Source organism: Silene latifolia, chromosome 2 (genome assembly GCF_048544455.1).
Source record: "Silene latifolia isolate original U9 population chromosome 2, ASM4854445v1, whole genome shotgun sequence".
In the NCBI taxonomy this organism is placed as follows: domain Eukaryota; kingdom Viridiplantae; phylum Streptophyta; class Magnoliopsida; order Caryophyllales; family Caryophyllaceae; genus Silene; species Silene latifolia.
The window spans coordinates 181,886,198-181,902,819 of NC_133527.1; positions in this window are offsets into that span (position 1 = coordinate 181,886,198).

Below are 16,622 nucleotides of genomic sequence, written 5' to 3' on the forward strand. Positions count from 1 at the left end.
CTTTCAAATGTCGTTCGATTCAAGTTAACTGCATTTTATCGAGATCTAGTTGTTTTCTCAATCGCTGGCCATAACCGAGTTTTGTTACTGCAAATTCAGGTAATATTCTTATCAAATTAATATAAATTATAGTCCATTCTTTCCTTAATTTGTTCATGTTTGTAATTTTTTTGGATGTGTTGTGCTTTACCCTAATTTCTAGTAATTTCCCAAATTTAAGCTAATTGATCGTTACTTTATGACAATTTCTTAGTTTCATGTAGTTTTAGTGAGAATTTTCTTTGTTTTATGTAATTTTAATGAGAATTATGCTTGTATCTAATCTTAGTTAGAAGAGTATACAAATTCATGATTTTATGTACTTAATGACAATCGTAGTCTATTGTTTGTCAATTTGTTCATGTATACAGTTTTTACGGAGATTAGAGCATAAATCAACGTTTTCATCAACTTGTGTTGATTAATCGAACTTCCTTTACAGCAATTAATCTAATAGTTCGTAGGATAGACTCCTTTAAGTACAAGAATCAGAGTATTTGCTATTTCTTATAATTGAAAGAGTTTTTGCTTCTCAATATTGTGCTTATGACCTTACAATTGATAAGTGGAGTAAAATTTAAGATGACATTTATTGGTTTGGAATATTTTGCTAGAGCATCGAGTGTCTATATACATTATTAAGTACATCCGTACATGTACCGAGCATTTGCGCAAACAAAGTGACACGGCTGTTGCAACCGTATCAAAAATAAAACCAACAGGCTCTAACTAATGCAGTAGTCGGGTTTCGTATCCACAAGAAAAGGGTTCAAGAAATATGAAAGAGATACCTAAACCTAATTGACGTCTTTCCTTTATATAGGAAAGATATTTATTAAACACAACTTAATAAAATAATTAAGTTCACGCGAAATAAAATCTCGCGTTCAGATAGAAATCATCTCGATCGAGCAGCTTGAAACTCCTCGATCGAGCAACTCCAACCAAAAACCTCTCGATCGAGTAGTTTGGGTAGATAAACTACTCGATCGAGGAACTACCAAATTCCACCTTTCGATCGAGCAAGGAAACTATTCGATCGAGTAATGTTCCCGATCGATCAATTGCCACTGCACTAGCTCATTGCTTTGTTGATTTAGCTTCCGAGACCACTTCACGCATCTCAAAGCAGTAGTATTTCCGCTCCAAATCTACTCATCTCCTAAATACAAGCTAAAAGGACAGTAAAAGGCTCGATTCTGCTACTTTCGGGTCCAATCCTGCCAATAAGACAAAGCAAACCAAAGTATACGATTCGGGGCATTTCGTAGCATAAAACTACGGAAACCGTATAGAAATACGTGTATATAAGACTTAAAAAAGCTATATAAAATGCACGTATCAAATCTCCCCAAACCAAACATTTGCTTGTCCCCAAGCAAACTGTATGTAAAACTAATGGAACAGAAAAGAAAACTCGGAGCTAGCAACAAAGTGTCCACTTAAACCGCTTTAATGCAAGCATTAATACTTATAGCAAAATAGTCGAATGCAAACGAGTTATGAGATGTTTATAATAAAGATGAACTGTCGACTTTGCAAGACCTTTAATGATGGACTCTCACGGGTCACTCTTCTCTCATGAAACAAAGGGTAAGCATATGAATTGTAAGAGAAGAAGAAAAATAGTCGCTCACCTAAACTACGACCGACATAAACATGCATGCAACTAATATGATAGACAATTCTAGCTACCGTACACATACATTCCAACCATACAAGGTCCCGTCACAGCCGAGTGCTTACAAAAATATGGTAAAGTGAGGTAATGGGTAAGAAGGGCAAAACATTTTTGGAAATGTGAGGTAATGAGTCAAGCTAGCTACCTAACAAAACCAAACGACAATATCCGCTTCAAGACCATTAGAAATAAGCACAAATGCCCTTGGTTGGCATACAACTCACTAACCAAATAAATACTCCTCATAAGATAAGAATAATGCATAGGAGAAAAACCGTTCTTATTCAATCTCTTCTTTTTTTTTCAATTTTCTTCCTCGGTTTTTTTTCTTTTTTTGAACTCTTTTTTTTCTCACGGTTTTTTCATTTTTCTGTCTCTTTTTCATCATTTTTCAACTTCTTTTTTTCATTTCATCCTCTTATTTCCTTTTCTACCAACTCCAAATCAATACAATAAAAACCAAACTCGGCACGATAAATTATATACCGCAAAAACATACACTAAACTAGCTTGACAAGGTAGGCAAAATTTGGATGTAGTTAAGGGTCAAAAGGCAAATTTGGCTAAATGTGGAGTTAATGGGTAAAATGAAATAAAAGGGAAATGTAAGCACCTCCCTGCATGTGACACCAACCACTAACCCAAATGTATGCAGGAAAAAAACAATTGAATTTCATACTTATGCAAATTAATGATACATGTTATGCAAGGAGTAACTACTCACAGTCCTACATGAACTGGTCATAAATGACACCAGTTTTAAGGCTCTAAAACTTAGAATATATGAGTAGGTTGCCAAAATTCCAGGTCAAGTCTATTTGTTCAGCTAAATTTTAACATTAACTCGTGGATATACAATAAGACAAAGCTAAAAGAATATTAGTTTTCACAAGGCTTAAGCAAAAAGGACCAAAAGTAGTGCAATTTTCATCATCGAAATACACCGTTCCGACTCAACCTATATGCAAAAGTAAATGTGATTTTTTTTGAATTTTTTGAATTTTATAATTTTTATGAGATTTTCATATTTTTTGAAAATAAAAGACAATGCAAGCGGAAAATTAAACGTGATAACAAAAATGCAATAAAAACAGTATGCAGACATAGATATGGATGCATATACCCTCCCCAAACCAAACTGTACAATGCCCCCATTGTACCCAAAAATAGGGAAAGGAAATGCAAACTGAAAAGAAGAGTGAAGATGCGGAAAACATACAAGATAACGCGAAGTATGGACCTCCCCAAACCAGCCAGCAACATGGGAGGTCGCTAATAGCTTCATAGCAGCATCACTGGAAGCGAATCAAAACAGCGAACTCGATCGAGTACAATGGGTCGCGGAAGTGTTCGATCGAGGAACAAAAGGACTCGGTCGAGATGTACCTGCAGACTACAAATGGCGACCAAAAACCAAGTCTAAATTGTTCACAGTTTATAGTCTGAAAACTAATTATTAAGCACACAACAAAACTGAAATGTTCGAAAACCAACTAAAAAGTTTTAAACTCCGGGTTGCCTCCCGGACAGCGCTAGTTTCAGATGTTAGCTTGGATTTCGACATTGTCGGCGTATTGTTTGACAAATTCAACAGCGACTTCGTCCCAAGTGGTAATGCTCTTCGGGTCAAGGGAATAGTACCATTGGCGAGGAATCGGTTCCAGGGATGATGGACAGATCCAGATGAAGAGCTCTTGCTTGACCCCTTTGATGGACATGTAATATTTGAAGCCTCGGATATGATTGAGTGGGTCCTCCACTACCTTGAACTTAGGCACATCAGTTAAGGTAAAGTTGTCAGGTAGTTGATCTCCGACGGATTCAAACCTCCGGTTGTTTTCGAGGTGGATATTGTTACCACGGGCTAAGAGTTGTTCCTTCAAGAGCTTAAGCATTTTCTCAGTCTCGGTTAAAGGCGGAATATTGGGTTCTCCGGTTTCCTTATTTTCTAGGGTGTCGATACGGGCCTCGACACGGTCCAGAGTGACCTTAAGGGTTGTGAGCAGGCTGGCTAGCTCTGCAGTTGTGAGATTCCCGTTGATGTCGTCATTATTGTTGAATGATGCTGAAGATGGGGCCATGGCTCTGAGGTAGAAAATGGCTCACGTTACATCCCAATCTGGCATGGTTTAATGACTAAATGCAGAAAACACAAAAGATGGAAAGACACTTTGGATTTGACGAGACGAGGACAACCGTGTGTGGCACCTCGGTGCTTACTCGATTTATGGTGTGACGGTGTTGAATGGACTTTGACTCGTGTTCAATGTAAGGGCGTGACGCTGTTGAACGAGTCTTGAGGTGAGACGACTCATAAGTAAAGACCCACAAGTACGTTTGATTCGACTCGGTAGACACGAGGCGGAATTGGAGTGATGGACTGAAATTTTTCGAAAATAGAAATTTTCAAAAGATTCATTTGTTGTTTTGATGTATCACTTTTATATATACTTTTATAGCTCCTTTCATACCATTTTATATACCGTTTTCGTGCCTTTATATCGTTTATATGCATTATTTCATAAGATTGTCGATACTGCCGCTACTTTATGTTTTAATGCAGAAATAACGCATTACAAGGATAATCAAGCTAAGATGAGCATAGCGGAGATGGCATAGTGGAATACACGGAGTATGGCACAGGGAACGAGGTAGCATGAATGCTAGAAGTGAAGAAACGAAGAAATCAGTCTGTGAAGCTGGTTCCTCGATCGAGTCCCCTGAGGCTCGATTGAGTAATCGTCCTCGATCGAGTCACCTCAGGCTCGATCGAGGAACCTCTCTGGCAGATTTATTTCCGGATTTTCCTAAAACAGTTATTTTGTATTATAAATTAGAAACTCGTACGTTATTATTAGGTTATGCTTTATTTTGTTTAGAACGGCTGAATACTCTCTAGTTTTAATCCTTCCTTGTTGCTACGGTACTAATCTTTCTTCAATAATTATTCATTCAAGTTTATGTTATTCAATTGTTGTTCTTATTTCATGTTTTTAATCATGTCTTCAATTATCGTTATTGTTGTTATTGCTTTAGTCATGAGTAGCTAAATTCCTCATCTAGGATGAAGGGGATCTAGGTTAATTAGAAAAGAGAAAATTAATTAATTGCTAGAGAAATCATATAAGTTGTCATTTGATTATTGTTCTTATTCTAGTTAATTAACTTAGGCCTGAGTTGTTAATTAGTGTAGCGAATTAATCCTTTCACCGACAGGGTTAGAATTAATATAGGCTGCGATAATCAAATAGATTGTAACTAATTATAGCGATTGGATGTTAGAATCGATCTAAAGGGCATAAATAGAATCGACCGATCTTGTGACCTTAGACAACTTGATAGATCTAGCAATTGATTAAGAGACCCCATATAATTGACCTAGTGAGCCGGAAATCCTAGACTTTTAATATCATTGTTTTAAACCCTTTTAATCACTCACAATTAGTTGGTTAGATAACAAACAAAACAAACCCCCAAGAAAACGATTACCTTCAGCCAATTTAAATATTTACAGACTGACTATTACCGCCTCCATATGGATTCGATACCTGTCTTACCACTAGCTATTCTTGTTAGTTTTAAGATAGTTTTATTTTGATTGGTGATACGACTTTAGCCTTATCAAATTTGGCGCCCTTGCCGGGGAGGCAACAATTGTTTAGTTTGTTTCTGTTTATTTTGTCTTTTTGTCTCAGGGAACCTAGTTCCTTGAGACCATTCTCACACTTTTATTGTTAGTTCCGTGTATGCCCAAGTCGAATAGGTCCAAGGTTATTCCTTTTGATCCTGAACTAGAAAAGACTTTTCGCTACAGACGGAAATTTAATCAAGAAGTGGGTCAAGTAGAAGATTTGAGTATACTTGATGTCGAGACAGCGAGCTCAGCACAGTCGGCCGATCAGTCCTACACAGAGGACGAAATTCCCGAGGCCGATATTCCAGTTGAAACTCCTATTCCCGAGACTACCATCATGCCTACCCTAGCTAGTCACTCCGAGCCGACCTTAGCTTCTATCCCACAAGGATTTAAGCTGCCCACTACTGACAATGGAACTTTTGAAATTCGGCCATCTTACATCAATTTGGTGGAACGAAACTTATTTGGAGGGGCGGTTCTTTGAGGATCTGCGACACATATGGAGAAATTTGTCACCTATTCTTTGTTCTATTCCTTTAACAATTTGGAGTGACACAAGATCAGATAAAGCAGGTGCTTTTTCCTTTATCTCTGAAAGATGGAGCTGCTGAGTGGTTGAGAGACTTGGATATGGAGGGTGAAGGAATTACAGACTGGAATACCTTAGCTCTTGCTTTATACAAGAGGTACTTCCCGCCTCAGAATACTAATTCACTAGTCACTACGAAGTCAAATTACTAGTTTCAAGCAAGGAGCTACTGAATATTTGAATGAAGCTTGGATTCGCTTCAAACGTTTGGTCCGATCAGTTCCCAATCATGGTTTCCCTAAGTGGTTTCTTTGCAACCAGTTTTATAACGGGTTGTACGACGATCATCGTGCCCTTTTGGATTCTTCTGCTAATGGAAGGTTTCAGGACAACACAAATGATGCTACCGCGTGGAAGTTTATTGATCAGATTGCCACCCATAGTGCCAAGTATGGAAATCCTAGGGGAAGCACGTGAGGAACCGATGTTGATAGTGCTCTTGCGGCACAATTAGAGGCTATTAATGCCCAACTTGCTGAGATGAAGACTACCCAATCATTGGGTAATAAAGAAAGAGTTCATGCTATGAGTCAACAAATTGAGGAGTCTTGTGCTAGATGTGGTTTAGACGGTCATAGTTGATTGCTTGAGCACATTGGAGCAGGTTAATGCCTTTCAGGCTTACAGACAAGGTGCACAAGGTACACGCTTCTCCAATTTTTATAATGAAAGAACGAAGGAGCATCCATTCCTTCAATGGTCTAGTCAGAATGTGCAAAACCCGCAGCAGCTGCAACCACAGAAGAATACTTATGTCCCTCTCAACAATCGTGGTAATAAACCACAAGGGGGATATCAAAGGCAAAATCAAGGAGGCCAGCAGTTTAACAATCAATATCAACAGCCTCCTCAACAAACTCCTCAATAAGCTCCGAACAATGAGATGGCAGAGTTGTGGAATCTTTTGCAACAAACTTTGTCAATGCAGCAGAAGTAGATGGCTCAAATTTCTGAGCTGATTGCCCACAATAAGATGCTAGATAACCAGGTGTGACACCCTTAAATAACGCGATAATTAACACCTAAAATCTACGGAAAAACTGGTAGGATATGTTTGTAATTGGTCCAACTATATAAAAACCTGTAATTTCAAAAATTTTTCTAAACCAATCACAACATTTCCAACATTCCCAAGAGGCGGGTGCCAAAACCTGCAATGCTAACGAACTAATTTCCATGCTATAGCTAACGATAAGAAAATGTAATGATACAAGCCCAAAATAGAAAAGGGAGACATATGTCCCTTCAAATTATATACAAAACCAAAAGTTAAAAGGTTTACTATAAGAATAGCCAAAACTAGGTCCAAGGTTCCTTATGCTCACTAGCTCGTCTGTGACCCCAACAAAGCATCAACAACCTGTCAATCGCATTTTATACAAACACGAAAGCCACAATTCAGTGGGGAGTAACTTCGAGTCCTCCCAGCCACGAATCGTCATAATTAATGTAACATGTAGTAAAACATGTAAACAATATGACAATTAATCTAATTTCCAAGTATTATAACATATGAATACTAATTTGACCAATTTAAACTATCATGTGAAACATATAACAAATTGTAATCCAAACTTTATCAATTGTAACCGGCTTACATCTCACCTATTACAATTCATAAAATCACCATACAAGAAAGGGCAATATATCAAAGACAGGCATAAGTTCTTAGTACCGTCAATAGTCACTCTGTAACTCGAGTCTATACCACGAGGTAGGGAAGGTAATCGAACCGGTATCTTGGCTCAGCGGTTAATATTAATAAAACATGGCCAAGACACAACACAACCCTAGCCTAAAATCTGCGCAGACCTAGACATGCGGATACACACCACCGCACCCAAGACCCACAATTTTTCTAAAACAAAGTGAGTACCTTAAGGAGTCCACCAAAGGGTTGGCTAGTACTTAAGCTGACCACTTACTATCAAAATAAGTAACGAGGTCATGCCCCAACTTGGATATAAATCCACTAGTCAGGAACACAAAGGCTATTAAGCAGTGAACATATACTCGTCAGAGACTATAAAGACCTATCTATGACAAACACAACAACCTGCAAGAGATATTCAATACCCATTTCAATTCTAGCAAATTTTAACAATATTAAAGGCTTTAGGGGAATCTAGGGCCATTTCTACAATACAAGACACTATTAAATTCAATCAGCTATACATGTGAACTAAAGTTTGATAAATGGCCTAAAACAAGAAAAAGGCCGATTATCTAATTCATATAAAATTTCATCCAACCGAATTTTTACCCGCAACCCCAGCCCTGCGACAGGTACGGGTTAAATTGCGGCTGACCAATCACTCAATTAACTGACATCGAATCAGTCAAAGGGACTAAGGCTCAGTTTTCGGCACAATCATCAAAACATTACAATTATAGCTATATAACTCATTTTGAGCCTATTAATTACAATTTCATTTTGTAAACTATCCTAACATGTGATAACTATCAATATAACATAATTTTTTTTACCATTAACATAATTTTTAACTACTATTATGATTCATTTCCTAAGTTTAACCATATGTTACTTATTCTAATTATATCATTAATGAACCTAAAATGACGAACAAGCATGGGAAACCGCGAAACAAGTAACGGGCCGACCCGGGCCAGCTGTGGGCCAGCCGTGGGCCTGCCGGGCTGCTGCCGGGCCTGCTGCCGCCACCCCCACACCTCTTTTTTTTCCATTTTTGTTCATTATAACATCGTCTGAACACTAATTAATCGTTCCCAATACAACTATGTTAACTTAAACTAACAAAAGACATAAATTAAGCATGCATGCATCAAATTTTAACATGTGAAAATTACTATTCAAACAAAAATCACCAAACATACAAAAACAACAAAGATTGTGACGATTATTCGTCGAGTAACTCGAAATATGTTACCTTAAGCTAGAAAATGAGCAATTAGCACCTTAAAACCCAAACCCTAACAAGCACTAGCCGCTATCCTCGACAATATACGAGTCCCCAAACTCGTCTTCCAAATCTTCACCTAAATAAACAATAAAAACACAAAAATAAGTATATAAAACCGAAATTACCCAAAATTCGTCTTAAAACAACTTCAAGAAAACTGAAATTAAAACATACTAGGTTGTAGATCTCGACGAGGGGATTCCGGAAATGTAAATTTCGTGAAAATCCGATAAGAAACGAGAAAGATGTGATGATTTTTAGCTTGAAATGTATAAAAATGGTGTTTTTTAATCTTTTGGAAGGTTTTAGAAGATGAACACAAGAAAATTCAGAAAAAGAAAGGAAAGGGGAAGGGGAGCCGCGGGATAGGAGAGGAAGAAAGGAAGAGCGGGTTTGAGTCGGGATTTTACGAGTCGGTTTTAGCTCGTTTCGATAATAATTAAAACCGTAGGTCAAATGCAAATTCCGACAAGACCAAAGTTCTTAAACACGAGATTACAAGAAAATTGAATACTCATACGACCCATTTCCAAATTCGTTTACCCAATGTTCAAAAGAATTGTCATTTTCCCCCCCGATACGCCCTTATTTCGAAATAAAAAGTTTTACACGGTTTAAACTATTTTTAAACATTTCGAAACTATCAAAATAAATACTTTTCTTCAAAATATAATAAAATTATATTTCTTTGAATTATTTTTACTTTAAATACTTAAATATCAAATTTTATTTGATTAATAAATTATTTTCGAAATATATTAACGGTCCGAAATTATGGGGCGTTACACCAGGTGGCTCAGATGGCACTTCAAAATCCATCAAAACAGGCCGGGGATCTTCCTCCTCAAGGTAAACAAGCTCACGAGCAAGCCAATGTTATTCAGCTGAGGAGCGGTACCACATATGTAAATCCCGACCTACAAAGCCTTATTAATGATGTGCCCACTGCTGATGATGAGGTACCTTTCATGCATCCCAAGGGATTGGGTAATTTGGAGCTTAGTGATGATGAGAAAGAACCTGACGAAGTTGAAACACGAGCTGACGATAAAGGCAAAAAGAACGAGAAAGCTGAACCTGCTGAGGTTCCTCGATCAAGTCAGCCCAGGCTTGATCGAGGAACCAGTGTGCTCGATCGAGTCCCATAAAGGCTCGATCGAGGCACCTCCTTGACAGACAACGATGTTTCAAAACTTGATTCTAAGGTCAAGCAAACCGAGCCCATTACTATTGCACTACCTTTTCCTCATCGGCAACAAAAATCGAACCTGGACAAGCAGTTCGGTAAGTTTATGGAGGTCGTGAAGAATCTACAGGTAAGTGTTCCCTTTACTGAATTAATTACTCAAGTGCCGGCTCATGCAAAGTTCATGAAGGAGATTTTGACAAGGAAGAGATCCTTTGATGCGGTGGAAACTATTGCTTACACTCAGAAGTGCAGTGCCATGTTGCCGATCAATTCACCACCTAAATTAAAGGGCCCATGAAGTTTTTCTATCCCTTGTCATATTGGTCATCTTGCTATTAGTAAAGCTCTTTGTGATTTAGGAGCTAGCATCAGCGTTATGCCTTATTCTATTTGTAAGAAATTAAATATGGGTCAGTTGACGGTTACTAATATGACACTGCAGATGGCCGACAGGTCTGTTAAACACCCACTGGGGGTGTTGGAGGATGTTCCCGTTTGTATTGGGAAATTTTTCATCCTCGTTGATTTCGTTGTCTTGGACATGGCTTAGGACAACCAAATCCCTATCATTTTGGGCAGATCGTTCCTACACACTGCGGGGGCGGTTATAAATGTTAGGCAAGGGAGATTGACTCTAGCGTGGGGGATGATACTATTGTCTTTAACTTGGAAAAAGCATTAAAACATCCCATGATAGAAGAAACTTGTCATAGTATAGATGTTGTTGATTTTACTATTGATGAGTGTCTTCCTATGTGTTTGGACAGGGATCCTCTGGAGATTGCCCTGGTTTCGGATTCAGCTGATCAGACGGGTTCATGGAGTCCAGAAGTTCATCAGATTGAGAGGCTTCTAACTAAAGAGGAATGCCCCCATCAAAAGGTATACAGTTTGGGTACCGCACCTAAGGTAACTGAGGTAAAGAAACCTGAACTAAAGCCCCTTCCCTCTCATCTTAAATATGAATTTCTTGATGACTGTGAAATGAACCCAGTGATTGTCAATGCTAGCCTTACTGAAGGTCAACTATCTGCTTTGTTGACCGTTTTGAAAACTCATAAAAAGGCCATTGGGTATAGCATTGATGATCTGAAAGGTATTAGTCCTGATTTTTGTATGCACAATATTCATTTGGAAGAAGGCCACAAGCCTAGTGCACAAGGTCAGAGACGAGTAAATCCTCCAATGCAGGAAGTGGTAAGAAAAGAGGTACGGAAACTACTTGATGCTGGCATTATTTTCTCTATATCTGATTCTAAATGGGCCAGTCCTGTCCAAGTTGTACCTAAGAAGGGAGGTACTACAGTAGTAAAGAATGATAAGAATGAGTTGATTGCTACTAGACTTGTTATAGGGTGGAGGATGTGCATTGACTATAGGAAGTTGAACACTACTACTAAGAAAGACCACTTCCCACTTCCTTACATTGACCAAATGTTAGAGAGATTAGCATGTCATAGTTCTTTCTGTTACCTAGATGGCTACTCCGATTTATTTCAGATACCCATTCATCCCGACGATCAGGAAAAGACCACTCTCACATGTCCATATGGTGTATTTGCTTATAGGAGGATGCCCTTTGGTTTATGTGTAATACTACGGTTTTATGAGTCTTTGGGTACTCTATCGAGTGGGCTTTACTCTGTCGAGTAAGGGTGTGTTGCGTTTTAAAATAGTTTCTGACCTGTTGGGTACTCGATCGAGTAGCCTTGGCACTCGATCGAGTAGGGGGGCACTCGATCGAGTACCTCAGTTACTCGATCGAGTAGCGGTTTTCTGGGGTGATGATTTGTCGGGTTTTGTTAATAATGCGATTGAATATATAAACAACTCCGTCACTTCCTTAATACATTTTATCAAACCTAATTACGTTCAAAGAGAAAACAAACTACGTTCTTCGCATCAATCACATTATTGACAAATCCCGGAGCTTGAGAGGTCGGATTTCATCGTTCTTTACATCTTTGTGATGCTTGCGTCGAGGGTAAGATCTATGTATCGAATTTGTTATATTTAATTAAGTTTCGTTAAACCCTAATTTTGGGAATTGGGGATTTGTGGTAGTTTTGTGTAATTAGTGATTATGTGATTATATGCTAGAAGGAGGATTCGTAGAAGAGGAATTTTGATCTGTTGTTGAGACCGTCGATTGTTCTTTGTTCCGGGTAGGGTTTCCTACTCGTATTAGTTACATAATGTGTGGTGATTGTCTTTGTAGTTAGTGATTGTTGATTGATTCGAGACGGTTGTTCTTTGTTGTATTGTGATTGTGATTGTTTGTCTCTGGTTCTCGAGATGCGTTCTCGGCTGAGTGAAGTCACTTGCGGGAGTGGCTTCACGCCCTAGTTTCGCCCTTCGTGGAACCCGCCACGGAAGGGGATGTGCACATTAATGGGATAAGGTTATCGCTCGGTATGATGAGCGGGGATTTGGTGGGTACGGCTGCGGTCCCCGATGGCGTGGTGGGTCCGGTGGACGATCGGTGACGGAGATTGATTGGAGTGGGTGTGATTGTGTGTGACCGTTTGAGTGTGTTGTTTTTTGTTATTGGATTATATAAATTGTGTGATTAATCGACCCGTTTAAATGTTTTAAAAGCGTGGTGATCCATTCGGGGGTGGTGAGCAGTTGCTTGACAGGTATATCTTGGATACGCGTGGGATCTAGCTGGGGATGGAGTCATCACATATCAGAGTCTTTAATCTTCCGCTGTGTTTGTTAAGACAGTTCCATTCAGTTGGTTTATAGTTTGAGAACAATTGTATTTTGCTTACAGTTGGTTTTGTCATGTAATCACTTAAACTTATTTAATAAAGTACGTTTCCTTATTGTCTTATGATTATCATTGCCTCGGGTAACCGAGATGGTAGTATCCTTATACCTGAGTGGTCCTGGTAAGGCACTTGGAGTATGGGGGTGTTACAAATGATATCAGAGCGACGATCCTGAAACCTGTAACCAATGAATTTAATGAATATAGGGAGTCAATTAAAATGAACCCGGGGTAAAGGTTGTAGGAGCTAATGCAAAGACTTGGGAGACGTCCTAAAGTCGCGAACTCGCCCTACAATTTTGAACCGGTCACCATGAGATATGAGTCGGGATCGCTATGTATTTATCTTGTGAATTGTGTACCTATATGGTGATGTGTGGCATGAATCAGTGGATGTATGTATGTGGAGAATGGGAATGTGTAGAACAGATGGTGATGATGTGATTTCGTAAGTTATTGATTGAAAGCATGATAGTTGTTTTACGATATGGCATTATAGAGATACGGGAGGAAAATTTGTTTGATTTGAGTTATACATAGAGTTATGTATACATATATGTTGTTGGTAGTGTTGTACGAGTTTATATAGCTGAAAGTTTGAGTAAGAGCATGAATAATTGGTGGAAAAAGATGATAAGTGTTGCATGATAATATGATATTTTTTTTAAAGCATGTTGTATGATGGAAGAGATGTTATAATTTTGTTATGCTAGTAACATGTGAATATGATACTTGATGTCATATAATTGTAATTTTGTTTACGTAAAATTATATAATAAAAACATGTGGGTAATATGTGATTGGTAAGTTGAATAATATATGTGCATCAAGTTATTTGTTGCTTGGCTTTTGAAGATAGTAACATATGACTAGGAATACTGGTTTTATGAGTTTTGGATTGGTTTTGTTTGCTTGGTTGTTGTCTAAGTTGTTTGGAAGTAAAAATCAAATAGTTATGTCGTCTGATTACAGCAAAGTTGTATTTAAACTGTTATAACTTGAGATGCATAAATGATTTTGATGTGATTCTAATTGGAGGTGATAGCTTGTCCTTTTACGATTCTAACGATAGGTCACACGCCCAAATCGACCAAGAAACGAGTGAGTTATGACTGTTTTACGAAAACTGGACAATGCTGAGAATTGCGTAGGGTACTCGATCGACTTGATCGAGTAGCACTGGTGATTTGTTTTATGTGCTTCTGACCTTCACCTACTCGATCGAGTAAGTCCCTTACTCGATCGAGTGGCCTGTACTCGATCTAGTGACCCCTGTTTTGGGTCATATGCTTATCTTTTGACTTCGTTGCATATTATGTTTAATTCAAAGTGGTTATTTTGCTTCTTTATGCATTGTTTTACATGTATGTTGGTCTTGATACGTAAGTTACCCAATCTTATGGGGTGGCGAGTGGCACCTTTTGGTGAGTATGAGTTTGGTGGGAGGAGATGAGCTATATGTGGTTGTGATAGATAGTGGAAAAAGAAAAGAAAGATCGTTATGGCTTAATTGAGACATAGAGCATGTTTTCTGAGATGAGAAGAGTGATATGATTGTGTGTTGAGTAACGTAAAAGCAAGTGAATATGGGCAAGGGATGATGTGAGTCTAAGGAACGTGAGAATAAAAAGATTGGAAGTAAGGATGTGGATAGTGGCAGCTTGAGATGTGTAAAGAATTATGGAGGGAGATGGTTAGGAGTCGTGTGGGTTATGGATATATGTAGTGAAAGTTCGTTTTAAAGGGGGTTGAGAAGAGTGGTAAACAGTGAACTTTATGGAGACATGTCGCGAGGTAGATTTGTACACAGTGAGTGAGTTTGGGAGATTTGGTTTATTAAGAGATGAAACTACCGTGGGATTTCCTTGGGTATTTAACGGTATGAAATGAATTCTGATTTCTAAAGAGGTACAAAGGAAATACAATTGTTTAACCAGTGAACGTTGGTTTTATGGATAGATTAGTGGCAAATGTGAGTGATAGCATAATAAGAGAAGATCCATGGTAAGAAAGAGTGAGATGATATCGATATAAAATAATGGGATTTGAGTTTTGGAGCGATGAGAAGGTAATTGGTGCACTAAAGGGTTAGATAGAAGTAATAAGGAGTTGAGCTATTAAATGGTATTGTTGAGTATAAAGATAAAAGAAGGATAAAAGTAAGCTGAGAAAAATGTTCACCGGAGTTATGTAACATAAAAGTAAGGAATCGTCGAGACGTATGATAATATCAAGAGTAAGTAAGTTAATGGTTATACAGAAGTTTCAGGACAACATGATTAATCATGAGTTTCGAGGAATTAAGGGAGTAAGAAGTTGGTAGAATATCTGCATGATATGAGATTTGGTGGAGAGTTAGATGATGACATAATTAAGAATAGTATTGGGAAGAATGTTGAGGTAATTTTGTTGATGGATTCGATGTTCGTTATTTGGGATGTTAACCAAAGATAGGAAAGAAATCGTGATGTTTAGAGATGAGTGTTAGAGGTTTGATGTCCGGACAGTGGTAGTGTTATGGTTTGTGACTAGTGGTTAAGGGTGATGGTATATTAGAAAGGTAACAATTCTAAAGAGGTTGATTTTGCAGAGACCATATTGCTATGTATGGTTGTGAGAGAGTATAAGGTGTGGTTATATGAGGCGGTTGTTAGTAGTTGAGTATTACTAGTATGGTTATATTTGGCATGAATTGATGGTTATGCGAATGGGAGAACGTGTTATGAGGGGCATACGAGTTAAGCTCGGGTGAGAGGTAACTTTTATAAGGTGGTAACTTACGTGATCAGGATTGACTGGTTGGATGTGATTACGGATCTGTGATATATATATAAATGTTTGTGTGAGGTTTTGACCTCACAAGACGTGATATGGTGTGATTATCATAAAGTTTTTATTTGAATGTTCTGTAATGCATGTTGGGTACGCTAATGTAATTGAATGATGATTAAAAAGGTAATAATTTGAGTGATCTGGCATGACTAGTTATACCTGTATATATTCATGATACATGTCAATCTGTGATATGGTAAGGGGATGATATTCATGAGGTTATTATCTGTTTAATTCATAAAATATATTGCGTTGTGATTTAGTAAAGTGGATTTGAGTAACTTTTCCTTGTCTGAGAAGTTATTCTGAGTCAGTGTTTATGGGAATTGTATGCAGTTGTGATGTCTATCGATGTGGTTGTTGTGCCTCGGGTGGTGATCCAGGCACGATACATAGTGTGGTGGTGCGGGTATTTTCGCACTGCGGTGTGGCTGTTGGTGGCGGTGTTGCGATGCCGTCACCGGTTGTGGTGGAGTAGGCGGGATGATTATGATACGAGTTCTCAAAAGTACATATCAGTTATACATAGTTGTTGTAACACCCCCATACTCCAAGTGCCTTACCAGGACCACTCAGGTATGAAGACATTACCATCTCGGTTACCCGAGGCAATGATAATCAAACAACAATAGAGAAACAATGTTTATTATAAATAGTTTAGTGAATAGATACAATCCTCAAAACCAAACCAAAAGTACGATACATTATTCCAAACTGACTATTTAACTGAAATGTAAATAAACTAAAGGCTACAGCGGAAGACTCCTATCATCATGTCGTGGCATCCCAGCTATCCCAGTACTCATCTCAATACCTGCTCAATATCTGCTCACCATCCCCGAATGGATCACCGCAGGTTTACAAAACAACACCGGGGTCAGTACTAATCACACAATCAATATGTATAACAATAATAAGATAAACAGAGATGACTTAGCGT